This window comes from Nerophis lumbriciformis, linkage group LG35, assembly GCF_033978685.3.
Source record: "Nerophis lumbriciformis linkage group LG35, RoL_Nlum_v2.1, whole genome shotgun sequence".
Lineage (NCBI taxonomy): Eukaryota > Metazoa > Chordata > Actinopteri > Syngnathiformes > Syngnathidae > Nerophis > Nerophis lumbriciformis.
In genome coordinates, this window is record NC_084582.2 from 21,666,525 (window position 1) to 21,679,019 (window position 12,495).

Sequence of the window (12,495 nt, forward strand, 5' to 3'; positions counted from 1 at the left end):
CTCAGGTGGAATTCTTTCCCATTCTTGCTTGATGTACAGCTTAAGTTGTTCAACAGTTCGGGGGTCTCCGTTGTGGTATTTTAGGCTTCATAATGCGCCACACATTTTCAATGGGAGACAGGTCCGGACTAAAAGCAAGCCAGTCTAGTACCCACACTCTTTTACTATGAAGCCACGTTGATGTAACACGTGGCTTGGCATTGTCTTGTTGAAATAAGCAGGGGTGTCCATGGCAACGTTGCTTGGATGGCAACATATGTTGCTCCAAAACCTGTATGTACCTTTCAGCATTAATGGCGCCTTCACAGATGTGTAAGTTACCCATGTCTTGGGCACTAATACACCCCCATACCATCACACATGCTGGCTTTTCAACTTTGCGCCTATAACAATCCGGATGGTTCTTTTCCTCTTTGGTCCGGAGGACACGACGTCCACAGTTTCCAAAAACAATTTGAAATGTGGACTCGTCAGACCACAGAACACTTTTCCACTTTGTATCAGTCCATCTTAGATGAGCTCAGGCCCAGCGAAGCCGACGGCGTTTCTGGATGTTGTTGATAAATGGTTTTCGCCTTGCATAGGAGAGTTTTAACTTGCACTTACAGATGTAGCGACCAACTGTAGTTACTGACAGTGGGTTTCTGAAGTGTTCCTGAGCCCATGTGGTGATATCCTTTACACACTGATGTCGTTTTCAGCTAAGCCTGTGACCTTCGATCCCTCAGTTTAAGCATTCAAAGTAAATAAATAAATAAATATATGACTTACTTTTAACACTTTTATGACAGCGACCCTCAAGGATCTTGGCACTCAGCATCAAGGGTTGGAATTGGGGGTTAAATCACCAAAAATGATTCCCGGGCATGGCACTGCTGCTGCCCACTGCTCCCCTAACCTCCCAGGGTGTGAACAAGGGGATGGGTCAAATGCAGAGGACACATTTCACCACACCTAGTGTGTGTGTGACTATCATTGGTACTTTAACTTTAACTCAGGGTCTTATAATGTTATTCATTAAAAACTGCTCAAACAGTTATTAAGAATCAAAGGCCCTGTTGTTGTGAATTATTGACCTATTTAAAGCTCCAACTACTTCACATCAAATATTTGACTATTGAGTTTTTAGAAGGGAATATATTGAATATTTTTTGTTTATGTCATACAAAAAAGGGTGTTTCTTGTTACGACGGGGTCTCATTTTACCGTGTGGATCGTTCTCCCAGGATGCAGACGGAAACTCCGGAGGCAAGGTGCAGGTGAGACAATGATTTATTCTCATAAATCATACAGGATACAAAACCAACAAAACTAGCGTGCCGATGGAACGGGAAGCTAAGGGAATAGCTAGCGCCAAAGCTTAGCATAAAAACAGGCAAACAAACGGCGAACTTAGCTCAGGAGTCAAGAAGGTAGACGTCATAAGACAGCCAGACTGAGTGTGGCAAAAACTGGAATAAGTAGCTCTCTGATAAGTGCCCAGGAGCAGGTGAGCATCCCGAACACTAATCAGAGGCGGGTGAGACTAATTTGCTCCCATGGCAACTAAAACACAAACCCAGGGGTGCTCAAAACAGAAACTGAGGGAGTCAAAAACTAAACAAAACATGATCCGGGCAACGGATCAGGACATTTCTTTTACAAAAAGGGAACACAACATACAAAACCATACAAAATTAACAAAAAATGAATATCAACTGATAGATCTGAAGTTGATCTACCTCAGGGGTGTCAAACTCAAATACAGAGTGGGCCAAAATTTAAAACTGAACAAAGCCGCGGGCCAAGGTCGAACAAATTAACCTTTTAATAGGCCTTTTTACTGCTCAGTTTGACACACACTGATCTAATCTGATGTGCCCAAGCCAGATACTTGGCATCTTTTCTGGGAGCTAGTTCATTAATGTCGGGGCTCAGGTGGGCAGGGTTTGGTGGTAGCAGGGGTGTATATTGTAGCGTCCCGGAAGAGTTAGTGTTGCAAGGGGTTCTGGGTATTTGTTCTGTTGTGTTTATGTTGTGTTACGGTGCGGATGATCTCCCGAAATGTGTTTGTCATTCTTGTTTGGTGTGGGTTCATAGTGTGGCGCATATTTGTAACAGTGTTAAAGTTGTTTATACGGCCACCCTCAGTGTGACCTGTATGGCTGTTGATCAAGTATGCCTTGCATTCACTTATGTGTGTGTAGAAGCCGCATATATCATGTGACAGGGGCCGGCACGCTGTTTGAATGGAGGAAAAGCAGACGTGACGACAAGTTGTAGAGGACGCTGAAGGCAGGGCAAAAGGCACTGCCTAAATATTGTTGTCCGGGTGGAAATTGGGAGAAATTCGGGATAATGGTTGCCCCGGGAGACTTTCGAGAGGGGCACTGAAAATCGGGAGGGTTGGCAAGTACGAGTATTAGCAGTGAATGCGGTGTTACAGCGGCACCACCGCTGTATAATAACGGCGGGCCAGCTCTAATGTTAATTTGATATTGCCTCAAGGGCCAAATGAAATTACACGGTGGGCCAAATTTGGCCCCCGGGCCAGAGTTTGACACCCATGATCTAGCTATTTAAGCGATAAAAGTAAAATAAAATAAAACATATGACTTACTTTTAACACTTTTTATGAAATTAACCCTCAAGGGTCCAAGTGTTTAAATATTGTTTTTGTTAATCTAAAACAGTCAATAGTCAAACAATTATTATAAATCAAAATCAATGTTGTTGTGAATTATTGACCTATTTAAGGCTCCAACTACTTCAAATCAAATATTACACTTCTGAATTTTGTGGGGAAAATTTTGCATCATTTTTGTTTGTCATACAAAAAAGGGTTTTGTATGACGAAAAGGGTATAAAACATAAAGAAACATAAAAAAAAAAAGCAATATCAGTGGATAGACTTGAAGTTGATTTACAGATTTATTTGTTGAAAGTAAAAAAAAAAAAAAAAAAAAAAAAAAAAAGACTTACCGGTACTTTTAACACGTGTTTAACACAGTGCCCAAAGGTGTTCAAAAATTATTATTTTTTTTTTAAATCTAAAATGGTCAATCCTTAAACAATTATTATGAGTCAAAGGGGGGAGGGAGGGGATATTGCATAGTGTGTGTTTTTGCCATAGCAAAAAAAATGTGTTTCCTTTGACAAAAAGGGCATAAAACATAAAAAACATAGAACACTTGATATAGATGGATATATCTGAAGTTGATCAAGAGATTTAAGCATTGAAAGGTTTAATGGTTAAAACAGAACCTGACAATGAGAAGTCTAATAATAACAACAGTAAGACTATTAATATTAACAATAACTACATTAATATTTATAACAATAACGATATCATCTATAATAATGATGTGTATAATAATATTATACACTTGATAGTATAATAGTAATATTAATCATAACAATAATAGTATCTATACTAATAATAACAAAGGTAATAAGTACATCCATCCATCCATCCATTTTCTACCGCTTATTCCCTTCGGAGTCATGGGGGGCGCTGGAGCCTATCTCAGCTACAATCGGGCGGAAGGCGGGGTACACCCTGGACAAGTCGCCACCTCATCGCAGGGCCAACACAGATAGACAGACAACATTCACACTCACATTCACACACTAGGGCCAATATAGTGTTGCCAATCAACCTATCCCCAGGTGCATGTTTTTGGAGGTGGGAGGAAGCCGGAGTACCCGGAGGGAACCCACGCAGTCACGGGGAGAACATGCAAACTCCACACAGAAAGATCCCGAGCCTGGGATTGAACCCCAGACTACTCAGCACCTTCGTATTGTGAGGCAGACGCACTAACTCCTCTTCCACCGTGCTGCCTGTAATAAGTACATAATATCAATAATAATTTCTACAATAAAGATAATAGTATTAAGAGTAATAACAATGATATAAGTAAATAATATCAATTACATATACAGTACAATAAAGACAATGGTATTAGGAGACATAACAATGACATTATAAATAAATAATATACATTATATATACATTAAAAACAATAGTATTAAGAATAAAAACAATACTAATATTACTAAAAGTAATAGTACTCTAATGATAATCTTATTATTTACCTGTTCTGCACTGACAGGAGAATCCGTGCCCAACAATTTGTTGAACTGGTGTACTTTGTAAGCTTGTGCAAGGACAATACATATTATTATCTTATAATAACAAAAATAGTATTTATAATGTCATTGTAACTATAATAACAATGTTAATAATACTAATAAGAATAACAACAACAAGAATAATAATAATCAAAACAACATCAACAATAATAATAATAACAATATTGAATTATACATGGGCCGTGAACAACGGTGTTATCAATTTGAAGCCAGAAAATTAGCTTTCAGCATTTTGCAAACAAATGAGGAGCATGAAACGTAACTTTATGACGTATTTGTAATCATAAAATATCTCTGATAAAGTCAACATTTTATATATACATAGACATGTCAATATTACTGTATTGCTTTCATATCTTCAATGTGGACATACACGTACATAGTGTGTGCTTTTACACACATTCATTGTTCAGTGTGTGTAAAATGATAATAGCATTCTTAAAAATGTAGACCAGCTCATGCATAAGGATGCATGAGGTAATTATGGAAAATACTTTGCTTGTTTCTGTTCAAATAACTGCAAGTGATTGGAGTTTGACTTTGATTGACAGATCAGTGTTCAACTTGCTCACCCCGAGCAGACTGGAACAGAAGCTGCTGCTTAACTGTGTGCTGGACTTCCTCACACAGAGTGAGACTCGGCACCAGGATATCAGGCACATAGGGCAGTGAGCACAGAGACCCCCCCAGGGTTGTGTGCACAGCCCTCTGCCGTGCCTCAAAGAGCAACTTTATAGGCGACGACATGCATTTTTCAGTGCTTCCATCTGGCAGACGTTGGAAGAACATGAATAAAAAAAATAAAATACAGCTTTAATATGCAGACTTTAAAACAAAAGACATCCGTTCTAAAGCTGTGAACCTGAATCTGCTGATACTTAAATGTGCACCCTGTGGAATACCTCTGCAAGCTGTAATGGCTCTAGGTAATGTTGTACGTTTCCATGCCAACCAAGCAAGCATGTCTAATAGAAAGCACTCCAAATGAAGGCTCCACTTTTCAAAACGTGCAAGCTTGATGCTAATTAACATCAGATATGCCATTGGGGTTGCCAAATCCCTGAAAAAAAGGGACACCTTGCAGAGCTGTGAGCTTTTTTATTTGTGTGAAAAGAGTTTTACACTAGCCACAAAGGTTGAATTTCACTTTTCTTGTTTGTTGAAGAGGTGTTAGAGTTGCATCCGTTTGGGGCCTAATTTAACAAGCTTAGTTCTGCACAAAAATCTAGCGTAGACCCTTTTTCGTAAGTGAGTTGAGAAATAAAGCTACGCTGATGTCCGTGTTTTCTCTCCAGCTCTGAGCTTCCACAAGGACTTCTGCTTTGGAGTGAATGCAGCAGGTCAAGTCTGCAATGATTTAAATGTTCTTAATGGAGGAGCAACATCTTGGAAGCAACATCTCAAACAGTGGAGACGCAGAAAAGGATGTACAGACCAGAATCGGAAAAGCTGCAGGAGTCTTCCAACGCCTCCGGAACATCTGGTCATCAAAATCTATTAGTACGTCCACAAAGCTGCTCCTCTATATGTCAGTGGTCATCCCTACAGTGACCTATGCCTGTGAGACGTGGATGAAAACATCAAGCATTACTAACAAGCTGGATGTCTTCCACCGACGGTGCCTCAGATACATCTTGAGGATCTCATGGAGATACCACATCACCAATGAAGAGGTGATGAGAAGGGCAGTGGTAGCACCATTGTCTGACATAGTCTCTGACATGAGAAGGAGAATGGCTGGACACGTACTCCGACTGCCAAGAGAGAGACCGGCAAGTGTGGCAATGGACTGAGTGCCAGAAGGGGGAAAGAGGAAGAGAGGACGACCAAAGAAGACGTGGAGACAAACAGCCAAGGAAGACCTGAGAGAGATGGGAGTCAGCTGGCATGGAGCAAGAAGGGTCGCCAGTGACCGAACAAATGGAGGGGACTTGTCGCCCAATGTTCCAACAGGAATGGAAGGAATTAAGTAAGTAAGTAATGGAGGTCACCCGACTCTGTTGAGCAAAGTGACAACGCCCAGGTGTTGTCTGCATGTGTACATACAAACTGGGTCTTGTCCAAACTGGCCGGCCCCAAAGCTAGAACAACAAAGAGTAACTGTCTTCGTGTATAAGGCATTAAAAAACTGTTGTTCAAAAAGACAGCAGAAGAGCAATCCGGCCCATACTCTTTCTCCTGGAAGCTGCAGTTCCAGTCTGAGGCTCGCTGAAACAAATAAAGCTTTTTGTTCGACGATTCCTCGTTGGCATCTTCTTGGCTCATCACCCACCACACGACCAACAAATATACAACAATTCAAACAGCCCTCTTGCTGGTAGTGTCATGGCACATAAAGGCTTTCTGCCTTTCATGATAGAGGGTGTGGGTTTGATTCCTACCATAAGCACTTTCTGACTCTCACTTGCCATTTTCAACCAAGTGGAAAATCAGCACAGAAAACTAGTTATTATGAAAAACATATACTGTACAATACACACAAACACGCACACGCCCGCACACACACTCACTGCACTTAGAATAATTATAGGAATGGACAAAGGTTGAGTCTGAAAAGCTTTAATTACTGAGCGCTGGTTCTCTCTTCAGGGAAACATTTTTAATTAATATTCAATCTGTGCCTCTCTCTCTGTTCCAGCAATCTATGTCTCTCTATCGTCTCCACAAGATACAATTTAGACCAACACTGACCTGTTGCAGCTCACAAAGGGCCTTATGTACAAAGTTTTTTGTTGGCACAAAAACCAGGCTGGAGCCTATCTATCAAACATCCTTTTCACATCTAACTGTAATCTGACTCATTTGAGCAGGCTACAGTATGACCACATTGTGTTGTAAGTTACAAAAATTATTTTACATTACATCGTCCACCTCTTCTCAAGTTTTACACATTGTAAGAAAACATTGTAGCAGCTTGATTCCTACATAATTTGAACAAATCATAAGATTTAAGCCACAAGCTTCACCTGGCATCAAACTACAAAATGGTTCATTCCTTCTGGTAGTGGAAAACACTTCACTGTTCACTCAACACGGACATCATAACGTCATCTAATCTCACATTTATGCATTCACACACAGAACCAACATTTGGGGAACAGGATGAGGTGATAGAAGAAAGGTCAAAATTGAATAAATCGATTTTTGGCAGCATTGGAAAAAGTTATGTTTAAGTTTCACTTTTGCATCTGAAAGGGATATGGTTGTGGTGCATTCAAGGAACATTGTGGAAAGTTGGAAATGGAGGCGACCACTAGTTTTTAAAGACAGGGGGGGATCAACCTACAAAACCCAAAACCAGTGAAGTTGGCACGTTGTGAAAGTCGTAAATAAAAACAGAATACAATGATTAGCAAATCCTTTTCAATTTATATTCAATTGAATAGACTGCAAAGACAAAATACTTAACGTTCGAACTGAGAAACTTTCTTATTTTTTGCAAATATTAGCTCACTTGGAATTTGATGCCTGCAACATGTTTCAAAAAAGCTGGCACAAGTGGAAAACAAAGACTGAGAAAGTTGAGGAATGCTCATCAAACACTTATTTGGAACATCCCACAGGTGAACAGGCTAATTGAAAACAGGTGGGTGCTATGATTGGGTAGCTTCCATGAAATGCTCAGTCATTCACAAACAAGGATGGGGCGAGGGTCACCACTTTGTGAACAAATGCGTGAGCAAATTGTCCAACAGTTTAAGAACAACATTTCTCAACCAGCTATTGCAAGGAATTTAGGGATTTCACCATGTAAGGTCTGTAATGTCATCAAAAGGTTCAGAGAATCTGGAGAAATCACTGCACGTAACATTGAATGCCCTTGACATTTGATCCCTCAGGCTGTACTGCATCAAAAACCGACATCAGTGTGTAAAGGATATCAAAGACCGCAAAATGGCACCCATTAACGGACACATTATTTGCCGTTTTGTTTTGCAATATTATGCGAAACCAACTTTTCTTACCTTCTGGTACCTGCTGATCTGTTTTGGGGAACTGCATTAGTCCTGAAAATTGGCGCACTTCCGCCATTGCAGTCCGTGTCGATACCGCAGTCGATAAGCTTCTTCTTTTTCTCTATCTTCTTGTTATGGAGCATTTCTAATATAAAGTAGCGTAAAGTTCTAACTTACATCTGTCAGTAGACTCGCTATGAAAGCGCTAAAACATACCGGTGTAGTGGGTTTACATTATTCACCCAAGGAACTTTAGTTATTAGAGAGTTCCGGTCGGACTTTTTTCACAGGACACATTTCCGCTGTGTTGCACTAGTGAGCCACGGATGAGGAGATGCTGCTCTGTTATTCATTTAAAGGCCTACTGAAACCCACAACTACCGACCACGCAGTCTGATAGTTTATACATCAATGATGAAATCTTAACATTGCAACACATGCCAATACGGCCGGGTTAGCTTACTAAAGTGCAATTTTAAATTTTGCGCGAAATATCCTGCTGAAAATGTCTCGGTATGATGACGCCTGCGCGTGACGTCACGGATTGTGGAGGACATTTTGGGACAGCATGGTGGCCAGCTATTAAGTCGTCTGTTTTCATCGCAACATCCCACAGTATTCTGGACATCTGTGTTGGTGAATCTTTTGCAATTTGTTCAATGAACAATGGAGACAGCAAAGAAGAAAGCTGTAGGTGGGAAGCGGTGTATTGCGGCAGGTGTTGTGCCGGATAACGCACCCCCGCCGTAGAATGCACCCCCTGACTGTTGTGCCAGATAACACAGCCGGTGTTTCATTGTTTACATTCCCGGAAGATGACAGTCAAGCTTTACCATTGGCCTGTGGAGAACTGGGACAACAGAGACTCTTACCAGGAGGACTTTGAGTTGGATACGCAGACGCGGTACCGTGAGTACGCATGCAGCTGCGGATTCCAAACATTTGATCGCTTGCCCGTACGTGCGTGTCGCTATGTGCATGTCACGTATGTAATTTTGGGGACTTTGGGGAAATATATGTGCAGTATGAACTTTGGGGAGGTGAACGGTACTTTGGGCTGTGGGATTGAGTGTGTTGTGCAGGTGTTTGAGTTGTATTGGCGGGTTATATGGACGGGAGGGGGGAGGTGTTTGTTATGCAGGATTAATTTGTGGCATATTAAATATAAGCCTGGTTGTGTTGTGGCTAATAGAGTATATATATGTCTTGTGTTTATTTACTGTTTTAGTCATTCCCAGCTGAATATCAGGTCCCACCCGCTTCTCACAGCATCTTCCCTATCTGAATCGCTCCCACTGCCCTCTAGTCCTTCACTCTCACTTTCCTCATCCACAAGTCTTTCATCCTCGCTCAAATTAATGGGGAAATCGTCGCTTTCTCGGTCCGAATCGCTCTCGCTGCTAGTGGCCATGATTGTAAACAATGTGCGGATGTGAGGAGCTCCACAACCTGTGACGTCACGCTACTTGTCTGCTACTTCCGGTACAGGCAAGGCTTTTTTATCAGCAACCAAAAGTTGCGAACTTTATCGTCGATGTTCTCTACTAAATCCTTTCAGCAAAAATATGGCAATATCGCGAAATGATCAAGTATGACACATAGAATGGACCTGCTATCCCCGTTTAAATAAGAAAATCGCATTTCAGTAGGCCTTTAAGTAAAGTCTGAATGTCATTAAAACAGTTAGCTCCATCTTTTGACACTTCTTCCACTCCCGTCCTTGCACGCTACACCGCTACAACAAAGATGACGGGGAGAAAACGCTGTCGAAGGTGAGCCACGTAAATAAGACCACCCAAAAAACTGCGCATCCTGAAGCGACTGTCAGAAAGCGGCTTGGAAATGATCTGTAAAACATAATCTATGCAACATTTTGCCCAAAGAACCACCATTACATGTTATGTAGACCACAATGAAGTGTTTTACATTTAGAAAAAAACAAAAAAAAACATGACCCCTTTAATGCGCCCTATAATCCGGTGTGCCTTTTGTATGAAAATAGACCTGACTAGACCCGCTCATCCGCAGTGCGCCTTATAATCCGGTGCGTCCTATGGTCCGGAATATACGGTAACTTCTCGTTACCCCCTGCTTGTGTTTTTGCTCTGTGTGTGTCCGTGTCAGTTCCACATTTTAGAAGTGTCTGTTTCACTTTTCCATATTTAACAAATTTAAATAATCCATATTTACACATTTGTCTACAGATTCAGGATTGTCCAATTGTAATGCATCTAATAATGCATCACCTCATGAACACTCGCGCACATGCACATGCACTATTTGGCAATAAAAAGACCTGAAAATTAGACGTGTATCTAAAATGAATGCGATTGCTCCTCCTCAAGGGTGACCATGTCAAGACAGAAGTGACATGCGGTCATGGTAATAAAATCCATACGATTTGTTAGATTATATAATGATGCAGTAACCCTGTTTTACAGGTAAACAAAACATATTCTTAAATTACTTTGGTTGTGATTCGGTGTACTGTAAATCCACAATAAAAGCTGCTGATTCTAAGGATATGAGTGTGTGTGTGTGCGTGTGAGAGTGTGTGTGTGTGTGTGTGTGTGTGCATCTGATGGCCAATGAACCAGCTCCCAAGTCCCTGTTGTGAAATATTAATTACTGTCTTATAAAACATGTATAATGTCTGTTCAGCTGTTTTTAATGATTAGTCCACATTTATTTAGTCACCCTGTTTTTTTGTGGGCAGATTCTAGTTGTTGTTCCTCATGTAATATTGTTTTTTTACGTCCCCTGTGCCCTTTCTGGATTTTTATTGTGTTTGTTTCTGGTAATTTTCACTTTTTAATAAGTAAATAATGGCCATTCCACTAAATTTGTGTCCCCGGGAAATATGATGTAAAAATGCAGAACTAAATGCACATTAAAATTAATTTTAATGAAGCAAAGTGGCCTGCACATTGATGTGATTGCATTTTAAAAAAATATTCCAAAATAATGAATAAATAATTTATGCAATCTTCAGCATTGAAAAATAACTAGGGTGTCCCTAAACAATTTTTTCACTTATGATATGGTACTAATATTGGAGTCTTGGGTATAGGCTGATTCCAATATTAAACTAATTTGATATCAGCAGAAATCATAAGGATTCGTCGTACCATTTTGTACTATTGAGTACATTGAGATTTGAGTACCCGTTGAAGTTTTTTGTTAAGATTACATAGGTTTTCAAGTGTATGGCGTTTTTTAAGTGCCACATTCTTGTTTTCCTCCTGTGTGTTTTCCCTTGAGTTTTTCGTGGCACTGGTTCCTCCACCCAGTGCCATTGTTTTTTGTTCTTTCCCTTGGATATATTTCCCTTGGAATATTAAACACCTTTTCAACTGGTAAACTGTCTCTCCCCCTTCTGGGATCCAACCTTTGCTTAGCGTAACATTAAGAATATAGAAAGCATTTATAAGTGTGTTTGTGTTAGCTGTGTGGATTGTGTGGAGGGATTATAAAAACCTTAAATGCCTATAATATTCATAAAAATTTAAAAATAAATAGCGTCTCTACTTCGCATTAATTCATCTAAACCAGGCCTGGGAAATTATTTTGACTTGGGGGCCAAATTTAGAGAAAAAAATGTGTCTGGGGGCCGGTATATTTATTTTTAGGAACACTAATACAACACTTCCCAATAATGTCTGATTGAATGCTAAAAACTGCCTGAAAAAACGAAATTGACTTTTACAGTTTATTACTGAATGAGACACCCAGAATGTACATGAAAATAAAGAATGTGGGATTTACAATATTAACTATGTACGATAAAACACTGAATATTGACAACATATGAACGTCAGACCCCCTCACGATCGACATATTTTACAATCAAGCGAAACACAACAAAAATGCAACAAACACAGCGAAATATGAACGGGAAGGGTAAAAAACAACCCACCTACAATCTGATACATCTGATATATCACTAAGCTTTAGAACTTTGCTGTAAAAATCTCCTACCGCGTCTGTCCCTGACACCCGCATTTCAGGCTAGCCGCTCTGGAAACACTCTGTGGAAACGCCCCCCACCCACACTGCTTGGTGCCTCGTCTGAGCTGCTGTGACTTAGATTACCATAGTAACTAATTAGATTACCATAGTAACTAGTATATCATGCAAAAGCGCAGATTCCAACCACTGAAATACTTTGTATAGTTAAAGACTTACGGTCATTTGAAAACATCACTGCACATAATAATGGCAGCTACAGTTTTGATCCTAAAGATGTAAAAAAAATATTTGGGAATGTCCGGCGGGCCAGATTGAAAAGCTTAACGAGCCACATGCGGCCCCCGGGCCTTAATTTGCCCAGGTCTGACCTAAACACTTTATTCGCTGTACAAAAACTCATCCCTGATACCTTCAGTCCTGTTACTCAACTGAACAA

At 40.3% G+C, this 12,495-nt stretch overlaps 1 protein-coding gene across 2 annotated transcripts in view; it reads right to left on the reverse strand.

Annotated features, from left to right (window-relative positions):
- The window catches only part of smpd3 (sphingomyelin phosphodiesterase 3), a 105,696-nt gene that overhangs the window by 27,736 nt on the left and 65,465 nt on the right, over nt 1-12,495 (reverse strand). The gene's annotated exons all lie outside the window — the stretch shown is intronic.